The sequence below is a fragment of the Anser anser genome (genome assembly GCF_964211835.1).
Source record: "Anser anser genome assembly, contig: HAP1_SCAFFOLD_141, whole genome shotgun sequence".
Lineage (NCBI taxonomy): Eukaryota > Metazoa > Chordata > Aves > Anseriformes > Anatidae > Anser > Anser anser.
The window spans coordinates 240,950-256,789 of NW_028153522.1; the positions used below are offsets into that span (position 1 = coordinate 240,950).

At 50.7% G+C, this 15,840-nt stretch overlaps 1 long non-coding RNA gene across 2 annotated transcripts; it reads right to left on the minus strand.

Moving 5' to 3' along the window:
- Positions 1-2,605: 2,605 nt before the first annotated feature.
- Positions 2,606-7,674, minus strand: LOC310891979. Of its 2 annotated transcripts, none has more exons than XR_014577831.1 (3): positions 4,052-7,674; positions 3,273-3,331; positions 2,606-3,065 (listed from the first exon to the last, which is right to left on the minus strand). It is a non-coding gene; the product is annotated as an uncharacterized lncRNA (long non-coding RNA). The 2 variants fall into 2 exon arrangements; XR_014577832.1 differs by lacking the exon at positions 4,052-7,674 and adding an exon at positions 3,803-4,036.
- Between the last annotated feature and the right edge of the window lie 8,166 nt (positions 7,675-15,840).

Below are 15,840 nucleotides of genomic sequence, written 5' to 3' on the forward strand. Positions count from 1 at the left end.
TTTGAGATGGGAAGGGGCAGTAAGAGGAAGTTTTCCTTAGCCTAGCTCTTCCCCCAGAACACCTCGCCATCCAGCAACAAATTCAATTCACCTGCTCCGCCTGATCAGTCAAACGCGCGTCCGACTCCAGCACACGTCACAGCGGTGGTTCTGACGTGGTTTGAGAATCACCTATCCGCAGAATATCTCGGGTTTGTACACTCAAATAACGCAGTCTTTTCCAAATAAGGCCCAGAGCTCACACTCCGAGTGCAGCCTAACAGCACCAGAGGGCCGGTAGGCTAAACATTCCCATCCTGGCAACAGGACTGACCCGGGCAACAGTAAGCATCCCTTCTGCACTTTCGCCGTGAACATCAACATAAGGAAACAGAGACCTCCTCGATCCAAGTTTGAAGAAACAAACACAAAGGTCACCCAAGCGGGTTGTTTTCAGCAAACTAACGGAGAAATTAAGGTGACAACCGCGTGCATCCAGAGTTAGTCAGATCCCGAAGGCAGTTCCTTTGGGAAACGCAGGAGCAGCGCGCCAGATGACGGCTACCTTACAGCGCACCCCTCAGAGGCACTGCTACGAAAGGAAGGCAGAAGGTTGGAACTCAAAATAACTCGCAAGGCGCCCGTTAAGGGGGAAGCTTTAATTTCCTGAGCAGAACCTCCCCCCTGAAGGCAGCCCAGGGACTCTTTGCTTCCCTAGGGAGACGGCAGGGACGGGGCAGGGCGGTGGGACGGGGGGACACAGGGCCAGATGGACGGCCAGATGGCCGGATGGATGGACAGACGGCCAGACGGACGGCCAGACGGCCCAAAAGGCCTGAGCAAGGGCTGAGGAGCGGGAGGGAAGGGCAGGGCGAGGGGAAGGGCGGCCCTGGGCCTGACAGGGCACCTTGGGCCTAACCCCGGGCAGCAGCTCCCCATCTCACAGGGCCCGCGGGGGGCTGCCTGTAACAGGAGATGCGGGCAGGTAAATTTTACAAGCACTGCATCACAAATACCCTGCAACACCTGAACTATTCACTGGGACAGCCTCCTTCCTCACCTCCTGAAAGCTCCAGCTGGCAAACCAAGGACAAAATGAAAGGCAGATGTGGAGGACCTCGTAAGATACTGTTTTGTTCCCTACGTGCCCACTGCTGGTGACACGTAATGCCTCCTGTTCCCAAACGACATCGGCACGTTACATCTTTACTACATGCTGAAAGGAACTCAGCAACTTGAACACAACTTAGAATTACCCATCCCGGCAGCAGGCTGTCCAGCTGAAGCTGCTTTAGCCAATCAAGTGTGTCATGCTGCCCCTCAAAGGTTTCTTCCTGGGAACGTCTGCTGTGACACTCCTGACGTATTACTTCTCGGAATGGCAGAACTGCGCTGGGTAGGCCCCACAGCAAGACTCGTATTTCTGTCCTTCCCTTTCAGGAAAGGATCTCCCACCTTGAATTTATTAATTTTCATGATGATGATACACAAATTGAAGTTTTGAAAAACTGAATGCTGATTAACAGATTTCTAGCACAGCCTGTGCATCAAAATTCATTTCTCTCCATTTAGGTAATCTTAGTTTCTGAGTTACAGTTACAGTCAAAATTTTTCTTCTTCGATTTTTTTCTTTTTCTTTTTTTTTTTTTTTTTTTGTGATCAGAAAAACGAGGGGACTGGCTGTCCCAAGTCAGCCGGGGAACTTCTCTTTGGTCGATGCATCAAGCAACTCAGCTCTCTTGGGGAAACTTAAATAGAAAAGACAGATCTCCAAACGGATAAAAAAAATAAATCAAATGATAAAAACCCAACCGACACATCTGATACCCCAGCTTATTGAACAGCACAAGGGTTTAATCTACAGGCTCTGTCCAAAGCAGCAAGAAGTGACAGATTTAATCCAAACCAGTTGCCCGCTCTCACTCTCTGATCTGGAGACGTTATTGGACAAGCATGCATAGCAGTAACACTTGTAAACACTGGGTTACTGCACCACAGCCCCAAATCCCTCACGGGCCCACTAAGATACTTTTACTGACTGATCCACAATAAACACTCCCAAAAAGATTCTCAACAAGCTAAACCCTGTTTAGAAAGAATCTGAGGAACCTGTCACTGCAGCAACAAAGGGCTGCAATTGTATGCAAAATCTCCAACACCCTCCTTAGCACCCTGCTAGCTCAAGGACTGTGTGGGGCTTCCGTGCCCTGAACGAGTCCACCCTGGCCACATAACGCAGATGTAATGGTCAAGAAAGCACATAGCGTTATCGAAACTTATCAGATCCACAGCAAAAAGAAAAGCCCACGCTTCTATATTTCTCCTCCTTCTCCATTCACAGAAGGAAGAGACTGAAAACAAGCAGATTTGTGTTTACATTTACAGTTAATGTGAAAAATGGTTATTTGTGAAATACATCACGTATTGTTTCAAGCTACAAACAACTCGCTCCCACAAAGGAAAGACTTTTGACCTCAGCATGCAACCCCAGTTACAAATAACTTCCTATCTACCAGCGGGCCGCGTTCCCCTGGCACTCAGTCACTCCGCAGCACGGCAGCCACCTTTGTTCTAAGGATGGCAAATTCTACTTAGAAACGCTCTGTAGAAGAGTGATGTTGTCCCCTTTTAACACGATCCGGCCTGCAGCACAGAGAAGGGAAAGAGGGGATTAGAGAGAGCCCAGAACCTGAGAATAATCTCGTGTTTTCAGAAAGTGTTTCGTGTGGTTGAGCAGGGTTTTGCCCATCACGCAGAGTGCAGGCCGCCTGGTATTACACGTTTCAAAGACCAGAACTGGTCTCAGGCAGGGACAGATTCTCCTTCATTCAGCAAAATCAGCAGCTCAAAAATCATCAGGGACAGAGATGTAGCCAGGAATTGCTCACTGAACTTCAACAGCAAGGCTCGTCACACGGTTGGTACGTCTCAGTGCTGCTACCTAGAAGGCTCACCCGGGCAGGTTTCAGACCGCGCGTCACTCGGGTTGCACAGACACACGACACACCCAGCTGTTTCCTTGATTTTGTCTTGGAGTGAATCTCCTCTGCGTCGTCCAGCGCCAAATTCACGTACTCGTCAAAGCCCTACAAATCGGCAACAGTGGCAATTAGTTCAGCAACAACACGAACCATCGTCAGCTTTGCTGACCCAGGCTGGACAACGAAGACTAATTGTTAGAGAAGCACGATTTCTTTTTTCCCTTGGGCTAGTTTTTCTTGACAAGAAAAAATAGGATTGTGAATGAGGGAAAACAAACTAACGATGTAACGTGGGGTCGTGCTGACACTCACGATGATGCAGCCTTCTATCCGCACGTTCACTTGCTCACCCACACCTGGATCCTCGAGCTCTGCAGAACGAAGGAGGAGAGTAAATTGGAACACAAACACCGCGAGCAGTTTTGTTCTCTCTCGTGTGTTCAGAAATACCCGCTAACCATAGCCGCTAGAGCTCCCAAACACTCCAAGGAGCAACTCTCAGGGGCAGTTTCAATTAACAGTCTGACATTTTAGAGTCTTATATGACTGGGTGAATACTACACGTTTGCTGAAGGACACGTTTCCAGTCACAAGGGAACACTCCTGCACGCCCGGCTGCACGATCCCACTCCCGTTAACACGAGGGGGAAACGCCGGGCTGCGCAGCAGCTCCTTGTACCCACCAGCACACCGCACAGCTCTCCATTCCCCACAAACCTGCCCCGAGCAACGGGTGGGAGCCGAAAACTCAGCGAGGGAGATCCCCGGACCCTCCCTGCTCCCCCCACCCCCCCCAAATCCCCATCCCCATCCCCTCCCCGTCCTCTCCCCGCGCTACTCACGCTCTGCAGGTAGCGGAAGATGAGGTTCTGGGGCACTGCGTGAAGGGCTCAGCACGGGGACAAGAGCTCCAGGCCCGGGACAAGGCCTCAAGACAAGGCCTCAAACCCTGCAACGAGGCCCCAGGGCCCCGGGACAAGGCCTCAAGGCCAGGGCTGAGACCCCTGAGGCCCGGGCCGCCCCCCACCCGCTCCCCCGTCGCTCCCCAGCCGCAGGAAGGCTACAATGGGCTGCACCATCACCGTCTGCACCTTCTGGTCCTGCCCGCGGTACGCCATGGCTGCCGCCGCCTCGCTGCTCCCGCCGCCCCTGCTGGGCCGCCTCCGGAAGCCCCTGAGGCCGGGCGGGAGCGCGCAAGGTACGCTGGGATGCTGGAGGAGCGTGGGGGGCCGCTCTAGCAGGCCGGGAGGACCGCGTCTCTATGGTTGCAGGCAGGGGTCCCTGCGCTAGCTTTATTGGTGAGCAGCGAGGCTGGGGGGGGGAGGGGGGCAAGACAGCCTTAAATAAAATACAAATATAAAAAGTGTTATAAATGGCTGTTATAAATCCAAATAGGATTACAATCAAAGTTTACAATTTATTAAACGAATAGAGGCAAGCAAGCAGCGCTGGGTGCGCCGGGAGTCTCTGCTCCCCCAGGACGCACACCTGTTACGTAAGGCGGCTGGTTTTGATGCTCCCAGGCTAATACATATTCATTACTACTTCGAGAAGAGGCAGGGTTATTAGAATTGGTTTCCGGAATCCGAAACCCCTCCCAGGGGCGCCTGCGTACCAGTCTCTGGTGGTCTCTCGGGGCTTGCTCGGGCTCAGTGCTGGTTGTCTTCCTCTCAGGCTTTTGTCCTTCAATTGTCCTTCAGCTCCCCCTTCCTCCTCGTTTGGGAGCCTCTGCGCCGGATTTCAGAAACTCTAGCAACATCCCCTGCAGTAGTCAGCACTTTTCCCTAAAAACCCCTTTGTTCTCTTATCACCTAGACCCGGGCCTCGATGTTAACCCTTCAAATCCCTTAGTGACACGAATTGCTGGACCATTCCTTACAAAAGGAAGGATAAAATATGTAGAGGAGCAATGGCACACGCGAAAGCCCAGCGCCGCGGGCAGAGGCAGCGAAGGTTGACGGCAGAACAGTGCTCGGTTTGAACACGGAGAGGGAAAGCGAGGGGAAGGTGGCCGAAGCCGGCCGCAGTCTCTGAGCTCTCCTCCTCCTGATTGTTTTCTCTCAAAGCCATTTCTGTCTGTGTGCGGGCACCCGGAGCCGGCAGAAGTCCCCGTGAAGTCCTTCGGCAGGACGGAGGGCTGCGTGGGCTCCAGTGAGAGAGGGAGTTAGGAGAATCTTATCAAGTAGAGATAGAGCGCTGACGGCGTTAAACTAGGATGCTACTTAGCGTCTTTGCTAACTATGGTGCATTGTGCCAATTAACTAAAGCAAGAAGCCTTGGGCCCCTTACCAAGGTCAGTCTCCTAATAAGAGAGTGAGCCTGTCTTAAGAAACTGGGAGAAACTGGTCCTGCAGGTGGACAAGAGCCAAGGAGCAACTGAGTCTGTGCAAAGACAAGAGGTCAACTAGCGGTGACGAGGAAGAGTCATCAATCTTCATGCCCACGACCTCCCGTGCTGCCCAGCGCTGAATAAACATACCTACTTTACAATCTCACTGATTGTGGAGTCCCTTTTCCGCAAGTCACTAGCAGCGGTTTCTTCCGCAGAGGTTTTCCCAGAGCCGCTTCAAAGCTTCCCTCGCGGAGCTGGGGCGTCGCAGGGGGTCGTCAAAGCACGCACGCGCACACACACACACACACACACACACACACACACACACAGGCGTTGTTGTCCAAACAGAAAGTATTTACAAAAAATTCGACAAGCGGTTTTCCTCTGCCAGCAGCAAATGCCTGAGGGCCCCTACAGCTTCACAAATCATAGCACAAAGAGCCTAAAGTTCCTCTAAAATTTAGGGAAATGATTCAAAATAGATCTGCTAGGGGAAAACGATCACTGGCGGCAGGGTACACAATACACGCGAGTCTCAGCTCTCCTCCGCAGGGTCAGTGCCCACGCCCAAGTGCGACGCTGATGGCACCCGAACATTTGCTGTAGCAGGCAGCAGAGCCAGCAGCTCAGGGGAGCAATTTTAAAAACCAGGAGGTACTTAAACCGACCCTTAATTGACCCAGTTACTGCAGGAGAGTCCCGACTACTCGCCCTGGAGTCCTACTGTCACCAGCAAAAAGCACCAACCAAAGCTTGGGGGAACTTTGGTACAGCACAAGAGAAGGGAGTGGGGGTAGCGTAGCCGTATCGCAGAGCTGCTGCTTTTCACACCATTTTATCATCCCTGATAACTGAAAGTAAGGCCGGGTGGGCTGACCCCACCACCACCACTCCTGGCAGCATGTTTGGTCCACAACGCTAGAATAATTATTTTGCTCCCTCCCACCCCTACAGCTTCATCATCTGAAAAGATTACAGTCAAAACAATGGCATACACAAATAAAAGTCAAGAGTTGACACAGTAACTCCGGGATTTGGGTATCAACTGTCCGAGAAATCAGAACACCCAGGCTTCACAGTGTGCCCAACATCGAGCTGTGCCAAGGGGGGCGGAAGGAAGAAGCTTTCCGTTTAAGCCTTCAGAGCATCGCTCCGTCACTACGTCAATTCACAGCCACCACAGCGTGCCGATGGACATCTTTCTGTGCCAAAAGAAACAAGTGCTTTGTCCTCTTGATATCAAAGGTAGCCACCTATAGTTACGGAACCATGCACAAGACCTTAACTCTGACCAGCAGGAAAACTTAGGACAACTGAGTGCAGATCCTGCCAATTTCTACCAGTTCCAACTGTGCTTTAAGTCTCATTGCAAAGCCTCAGTTAGAAAAAGGATCACCTCGGGGTATCCAACAAGAAGAAGAGTTGTTTTTTTTTTTTTTTCTTTTTTTTTTTTTTTTTAATATACCATAGGACTATGCAGTTCAATCATCAATCATCTTGGAAAGCTCAAGGAGGAGGTCATCCTCATCCTTCCCTGGGTCCAAGTCGAGCTCGGCTTCCAGTATGCCGTCTGAGAGTTCCCAAAGTAGCATCTCTAAATCCTCGTCTACAGATACGGGCGCGTTGCCTGTGGAACTCAGCCGGCGTGTCCTTGCTTCTTCTAGCTGGGAAGAAGCTGAAGTCGAGCTTGAGAACTCCATTGGCTCCACGGATTCTGCCTGGCTTCCAAGATGTGCTTCAGGTCTTGGCAGAGCAAGGAAGAGAACAATCAGTATATGCCATTTCTTAACGGGAAATCCCTTTTCTGCAAACCGGCTCTTAAAACCGTAGCCAACCCCTCCTGCACTTCAATCTTACCCAGGGATTGTTATTCAATTAACCCAGGGCTACATTTAGAGCCCAATATATTAGCAGGTACATTTTTCAGTTTGGGGGTTTCTCTGTGAAGCCAGAGCACCCGGAGCCTAGCAAAGATGGGAAACCAACATGGCCTCCCGGAAGCCCAGTGTCCGAGAACTACATCTCCCGGCATGCTCTGGGAAAACAATATGGACTCCCGGAAACCCGGTGGCCAAGAACTACATTTCCCAGCACTCCCCAGAAAATTGAGCCTCGCAGCGTGCCGTAGGACGCCATTTTTTGCTCTGTTACATTACCGGTTTCGTGTTTATGGAGGGTTTTCCCGCCGTTTTGGGGGTGGGGGGTTTCCCCTCAATTTCGGGTTTTCAGCTCTCCATTTCAGAGTTCTTCCCCGCAATTTTGGGGTTCCTTCCCCTAATTTGGTGCTTCGCCCCCCCCCCACTTTTGGGGTTCCCCCTCCATTTTGGGGATTCCCCCCAGTTCCAAGCCCCCCACAATTTTGGAGGCCCCCACCATCCTTTCTTGGCCTGCCACCCTAATATTAAGGTTCTTTCCCCCAGTGTTGGGGTTCTCACCACATGTTTGAGGTTCCTTCCCTTAATTTGGGGCTTAGCTCCCCGGGATCTGGGGCTTTAACCCCAATTTTGGGGGTCCCCCCCAAGTTTGGGGATTCCTCCCCAGGTCTGGGGGGGGTCCACATTCAATTCTGGAATTTCACACTTCCTTTTAAGTCTTCTTCCCCCCAATTTGGGGGTTCACCCACCCAATTTTGGGGGTTCCTCCCCTAATTTGGGGGGACCCGACCAATTTTGGGGGTCCCCCCCAATTGTAGAGTCCCCCACCCTCCTTTTTTGGGTTTCCCCCAATATTAAGAGCTCTTCCACTCAATTTTGGGGGACCCCACAATTTTGACGTTCCTTCCCCTAACTTGGGGCTTCAACCCTTCGATTTTGGGGGGGGCTCCCACCCTCTTATTTTGGCCTTCCGCCCTAATATTAGGCCTAACCCCTAAGAACCTTGACCCCTAAGCCTATGGCAACCACGGATCTAACCCTAACCCCTACCGCAACAAACCCTAGAAACCCTAACCCTAAAAACCCTTACAGCCCTAACCCGATAAAATTTACCACACTAAACCCCTGAAGACTGTTCTGGGGGGTCCACATCCAATTCTGGAATTTCACACTTCCATTTAAGTCTTCTTCCCCCCAATTTGGGGGTTCGCCCACCCAATTTTGGGGGTTCCTCCCCTAATTTGGGGGGGACACAACCGATTGTAGAGTCCCCCACCCTCCTTTTTTGGGTTTCCCCCAATATTAAGAGCTCTTCCGCTCAATTTTGGGGGACCCCACAATTTTGACGTTCCTTCCCCTAACTTGGGGCTTCAACCCTTCAATTTTGGGGGGGGCTCCCACCCTCTTATTTTGGCCTTCCGCCCTAATATTAGGCCTAACCCCTAAGAACCTTGACCCCTAAGCCTATGGCAACCACGGATCTAACCCTAACCCCTACCCCAACAAACCCTAGAAACCCTAACCCTAAAAACCCTTACAGTCCTAACCCGATAAAATTTACCACACTAGACCTACGCCTAAAAGCCCTAACCCTAAAAATTAAGACCCTCTAAACCCTAACCCAAAACGTAAAGATTCTCAAAGCCCTAACGCTGGAGACCCTATCCTTAAAAAAAAAAAAAAAAAGACCTTAAAACCCTAACCCTAAATACCTGACCATAACTAAATCCCTAAGACCCTAACCCTAAAAACCCTATCAACACTAAAACCACAAAATACTTTAAAACCTTAACACACTAACCCCCAAACCCTAACCCTTATAACTCCAACCCTAACAACCTTAAAATCCTAACCCTAAACCCTGGAAACCCTAACCCTGAAACCCAACCCTAGTGCCTTAGCCCTGAAACCTTAAAACCCTAACACCTTATTAGAAACACTCTGTAACCAATACCATAGGCTCAGGCAAGTATCTCAGTGAGGTAGCATTTTTATTCACAATTGCAATGGCAGGCGTCCCACAAGCCACCTACTAGTTCCATAACACAGTTTATATAATTTTTTTTTTCCTCTCGGTGACCAGGACCCTCCCCAGTTTCCCCATTGACTGGGTAATCCATGTTCACAATCTATCCAGTGCTTCACAGAAAATACAAAGCTGCTGGCCTGTTACTAGTCAATTTTATTTTTTTCTTGACTGTTTTCCTCTTTGAGGTGGTAATGTTTCTTACACCGTGATTTCCACCCAATTGCTCTAAGGATTCTGGTTGTCTGCATTTTACAAGGTTGTCTGTTAAGCTTTCTTATCACTGCAAGCATATATCAATACCACCTTCCCTCCCTCTAAACGATGTAACTCTGTGCAAAAACATTTTTATTCCCACAACCTTGATCCCCTTACCCTAAAATCCTTATTCTCTTTAACCCTAACAACTCTAACTACAACCCTAACCCTTCATATCAACCCCCCGACGCTAATGACACTGACTAATGATCCAAACCCCAAACCCCAGGCAACCAACAAAGAAACAGACACAACGCTGAAAACTACAAAAAAGGCAAAACCCTGGATACAGACCCCAAATCACAAACACGCTACCAAAATGCTACAGAAAAGCCCCAGACGCAGGCCCCAAGCACTACAGCTAGGCCCCAGAAGCTCTAGACACATCCCAAAGCCAAAATGCAATCCCCAAACACTACAGAAAAGCCCCCAAACACCAGACACAGGCTGCAGAAGTCTACAAGCAGGCCCCAGCCACACCCGGATGCAGACCCCAACTGTCCACAAGCAGCTCCCAACCCACCCCCCCCATGAACTGGACCCCCCCCCACCACCACCCAGATGCATGCCCCAGGCCCCAGGCCTCAGCCCCAGTCCCCACACCCCAGACTCAGGCCCCAAAGGTGTACAACCAGCTCCCAACTGCCCCCCTCAAAGGGAGGCCCCAAAGCCTGCCAGAGGACCCTAGAGCGTACAAGCAGCTCCCAACCCCCCCGGCACAGGCCCCAACCCCCCCCCAGACACAGGCCCCAAAGGTGTACAAGCAACTCCCCATCCTCCCCAGAGGCACGCCCCAAAGGTGTACAAACAGCCCCAACCCCCCAAGACCCAGACCCCTACAGCGTAGAAGCAGCTCCCAACCCCATGCCCCCAAGGCACATGCCCCAACCCCTCCCCCAAGGCAGGCCCTAACAGTGTACAAGCAGCTCCCACCCCTCCCCCCAGACGCAGGCCCCAAAGGTGTACAAGCAGGCCCCTACAGTATACAAGCAGCTCACAACCACCCCCCCAAAGGCAGGCCCCAACCCCCTCCAGATGCAAGCCCGAAAGGTTAAAACCAGCTCCAACCCCCCAACCCCCCCCGCCCCGCGCAGACGCAGGCCCCAAAGGTGTACAAGCAGTTCCCAACCCCTCCAAGGCAGGCCCCAAAAGTGTACAGGCAGGCCCCTACAGTGTAGAAACGCTCCAACCCCCCCCCCTTCCACCTCGAGGGAGGCCCTCCCCCCCCAGTATACACGAAGCTCCCAACCCCCTCTCAGAGGAATGCCTAAAAAAGTATACAAGCAGCTCCTAACACCCCCACCTCCCCCCCCCCCCAAAAGAGGCAGTCCCCAAAGGTGTACAAGCAGGCCCTCAAATCCCTTAGGTGTACAAGCAGGCCCTTCAAATCCCTTAGCCCCTGCGCCAGCTTTATTGGCGAGCAGCGAGGCTGGGGGGGGAGGGGGGCAAGACAGCCTTAAATAAAATACAAATATAAAAAGTGTTATAAATGGCTGTTATAAATCCAAATAGGATTACAATCAAAGTTTACAATTTATTAAACGAATAGAGGCAAGCAAGCAGCGCTGCGTGCGCCGGGAGTCTCTGCTCCCCCAGGACGCACACCTGTTACGTAAGGCGGCTGGTTTTGATGCTCCCAGGCTAATACATATTCATTACTACTTCGAGAAGAGGCAGGGTTATTAGAATTGGTTTCCGGAATCCGAAACCCCTCCCAGGGGCGCCTGCGTACCAGTCTCTGGTGGTCTCTCGGGGCTTGCTCGGGCTCAATGCTGGTTGTCTTCCTCTCAGGCTTTTGTCCTTCAATTGTCCTTCAGCTCCCCCTTCCTCCTCGTTTGGGAGCCTCTGCGCCGGATTTCAGAAACTCTAGCAACATCCCCTGCAGTAGTCAGCACTTTTCCCTAAAAACCCCTTTGTTCTCTTATCACCTAGACCCGGGCCTCGATGTTAACCCTTCAAATCCCTTAGTGACACGAATTGCTGGACCATTCCTTACAAAAGGAAGGATAAAATATGTAGAGGAGCAATGGCACACGCGAAAGCCCAGCGCCGCGGGCAGAGGCAGCGAAGGTTGACGGCAGAACAGTGCTCGGTTTGAACACGGAGAGGGAAAGCGAGGGGAAGGTGGCCGAAGCCGGCCGCAGTCTCTGAGCTCTCCTCCTCCTGATTGTTTTCTCTCAAAGCCATTTCTGTCTGTGTGCGGGCACCCGGAGCCGGCAGAAGTCCCCGTGAAGTCCTTCGGCAGGACGGAGGGCTGCGTGGGCTCCAGTGAGAGAGGGAGTTAGGAGAATCTTATCAAGTAGAGATAGAGCGCTGACGGCATTAAACTAGGATGCTACTTAGCGTCTTTGCTAACTATGGTGCATTGTGCCAATTAACTAAAGCAAGAAGCCTTGGGCCCCTTACCAAGGTCAGTCTCCTAATAAGAGAGTGAGCCTGTCTTAAGAAACTGGGAGAAACTGGTCCTGCAGGTGGACAAGAGCCAAGGAGCAACTGAGTCTGTGCAAAGACAAGAGGTCAACTAGCGGTGACGAGGAAGAGTCATCAATCTTCATGCCCACGACCTCCCGTGCTGCCCAGCGCTGAATAAACATACCTACTTTACAATCTCACTGATTGTGGAGTCCCTTTTCCGCAAGTCACTAGCAGCGGTTTCTTCCGCAGAGGTTTTCCCAGAGCCGCTTCAAAGCTTCCCTCGCGGAGCTGGGGCGTCGCAGGGGGTCGTCAAAGCACGCATGCGCACACACACACACACGCACACACACACACACACACAGGCGTTGTTGTCCAAACAGAAAGTATTTACAACAAATTCGACAAGCGGTTTTCCTCTGCCAGCAGCAAATGCCTGAGGGCCCCTACAGCTTCACAAATCATAGCACAAAGAGCCTAAAGTTCCTCTAAAATTTAGGGAAATGATTCAAAATAGATCTGCTAGGGGAAAACGATCACTGGCGGCAGGGTACACAATACACGCGAGTCTCAGCTCTCCTCCGCAGGGTCAGTGCCCACGCCCAAGTGCGACGCTGATGGCACCCGAACATTTGCTGTAGCAGGCAGCAGAGCCAGCAGCTCAGGGGAGCAATTTTAAAAACCAGGAGGCACTTAAACCGACCCTTAATTGACCCAGTTACTGCAGGAGAGTCCCGACTACTCGCCCTGGAGTCCTACTGTCACCAGCAAAAAGCACCAACCAAAGCTTGGGGGAACTTTGGTACAGCACAAGAGAAGGGAGTGGGGGTAGCGTAGCCGTATTGCAGAGCTGCTGCTTTTCACACCATTTTATCATCCCTGATAATTGAAAGTAAGGCCGGGTGGGCTGACCCCACCACCACCACTCCTGGCAGCATGTTTGGTCCACAACGCTAGAATAATTATTTTGCTCCCTCCCGCCCCTACAGCTTCATCATCTGAAAAGATTACAGTCAAAACAATGGCATACACAAATAAAAGTCAAGAGTTGACATAGTAACTCCGGGATTTGGGTATCAACTGTCCGAGAAATCAGAACACCCAGGCTTCACAATGTGCCCAACATCGAGCTGTGCCAAGGGGGGGCGGAAGGAAGAAGCTTTCCATTTAAGCCTTCAGAGCATCGCTCCATCACTACGTCAATTCACAGCCACCACAGCGTGCCGATGGACATCTTTCTGTGCCAAAAGAAACAAGTGCTTTGTCCTCTTGATATCAAAGGTAGCCACCTATAGTTACGGAACCATGCACAAGACCTTAACTCTGACCAGTAGGAAAACTTAGGACAACTGAGTGCAGATCCTGCCAATTTCTACCAGTTCCAACTGTGCTTTAAGTCTCATTGCAAAGCCTCAGTTAGAAAAAGGATCACCTCGGGGTATCCAACAAGAAGAAGAGTTGTTTTTTTTTTTTTTTTTCTTTTTTTTTTTTTTTTTAATATACCATAGGACTATGCAGTTCAATCATCAATCATCTTGGAAAGCTCAAGGAGGAGGTCATCCTCATCCTTCCCTGGGTCCAAGTCGAGCTCGGCTTCCAGTATGCCGTCTGAGAGTTCCCAAAGTAGCATCTCTAAATCCTCGTCTACAGATACGGGCGCGTTGCCTGTGGAACTCAGCCGGCGTGTCCTTGCTTCTTCTAGCTGGGAAGAAGCTGAAGTCGAGCTTGAGAACTCCATTGGCTCCACGGATTCTGCCTGGCTTCCAAGATGTGCTTCAGGTCTTGGCAGAGCAAGGAAGAGAACAATCAGTATATGCCATTTCTTAACGGGAAATCCCTTTTCTGCAAACCGGCTCTTAAAACCGTAGCCAACCCCTCCTGCACTTCAATCTTACCCAGGGATTGTTATTCAATTAACCCAGGGCTACATTTAGAGCCCAATATATTAGCAGGTACATTTTTCAGTTTGGGGGTTTCTCTGTGAAGCCAGAGCACCCGGAGCCTAGCAAAGATGGGAAACCAACATGGCCTCCCGGAAGCCCAGTGTCCGAGAACTACATCTCCCGGCATGCTCTGGGAAAACAATATGGACTCCCGGAAACCCGGTGGCCAAGAACTACATTTCCCAGCACTCCCCAGAAAATTGAGCCTCGCAGCGTGCCGTAGGACGCCATTTTTTGCTCTGTTACATTACCGGTTTCGTGTTTATGGAGGGTTTTCCCGCCGTTTTGGGGGGTTTCCCCTCAATTTCGGGTTTTCAGCTCTCCATTTCAGAGTTCTTCCCCGCAATTTTGGGGTTCCTTCCCCTAATTTGGTGCTTCGCCCCCCCCCCACTTTTGGGGTTCCCCCTCCATTTTGGGGATTCCCCCCAATTCCAAGCCCCCCACAATTTTGGAGGCCCCCACCATCCTTTCTTGGCCTGCCACCCTAATATTAAGGTTCTTTCCCCCAGTGTTGGGGTTCTCACCACATGTTTGAGGTTCCTTCCCTTAATTTGGGGCTTAGCTCCCCGGGATCTGGGGCTTTAACCCCAATTTTGGGGGTCCCCCCCAAGTTTGGGGATTCCTCCCCAGGTCTGGGGGGGGTCCACATTCAATTCTGGAATTTCACACTTCCTTTTAAGTCTTCTTCCCCCCAATTTGGGGGTTCGCCCACCCAATTTTGGGGGTTCCTCCCCTAATTTGGGGGGACCCGACCAATTTTGGGGGTCCCCCCCAATTGTAGAGTCCCCCACCCTCCTTTTTTGGGTTTCCCCCAATATTAAGAGCTCTTCCGCTCAATTTTGGGGGACCCCACAATTTTGACGTTCCTTCCCCTAACTTGGGGCTTCAACCCTTCGATTTTGGGGGGCGGCTCCCACCCTCTTATTTTGGCCTTCCGCCCTAATATTAGGCCTAACCCCTAAGAACCTTGACCCCTAAGCCTATGGCAACCACGGATCTAACCCTAACCCCTACCGCAACAAACCCTAGAAACCCTAACCCTAAAAACCCTTACAGTCCTAACCCGATAAAATTTACCACACTAGACCTACGCCTAAAAGCCCTAACCCTAAAAATTAAGACCCTCTAAACCCTAACCCAAAACGTAAAGATTCTCAAAGCCCTAACGCTGGAGACCCTATCCTTAAAAAAAAAAAAAAAAGACCTTAAAACCCTAACCCTAAATACCTGACCATAACTAAATCCCTAAGACCCTAACCCTAAAAACCCTATCAACACTAAAACCACAAAATACTTTAAAACCTTAACACACTAACCCCCAAACCCTAACCCTTATAACTCCAACCCTAACAACCTTAAAATCCTAACCCTAAACCCTGGAAACCCTAACCCTGAAACCCAACCCTAGTGCCTTAGCCCTGAAACCTTAAAACCCTAACACCTTATTAGAAACACTCTGTAACCAATACCATAGGCTCAGGCAAGTATCTCAGTGAGGTAGCATTTTTATTCACGATTGCAATGGCAGGCGTCCCACAAGCCACCTACTAGTTCCATAACACAGTTTATATAATTTTTTTTTTCCTCTCGGTGACCAGGACCCTCCCCAGTTTCCCCATTGACTGGGTAATCCATGTTCACAATCTATCCAGTGCTTCACAGAAAATACAAAGCTGCTGGCCTGTTACTAGTCAATTTTATTTTTTTCTTGACTGTTTTCCTCTTTGAGGTGGTAATGTTTCTTACACCGTGATTTCCACCCAATTGCTCTAAGGATTCTGGTTGTCTGCATTTTACAAGGTTGTCTGTTAAGCTTTCTTATCACTGCAAGCATATATCAATACCACCTTCCTTCCCTCTAAACGATGTAACTCTGTGCAAAAACATTTTTATTCCCACAACCTTGATCCCCTTACCCTAAAATCCTTATTCTCTTTAACCCTAACAACTCTAACCACAACCCTAACCCTTCATATCAACCCCCCGACGCTAATGACACTGACTAATGATCCAAACCCCAAACCCCAGGCAACCA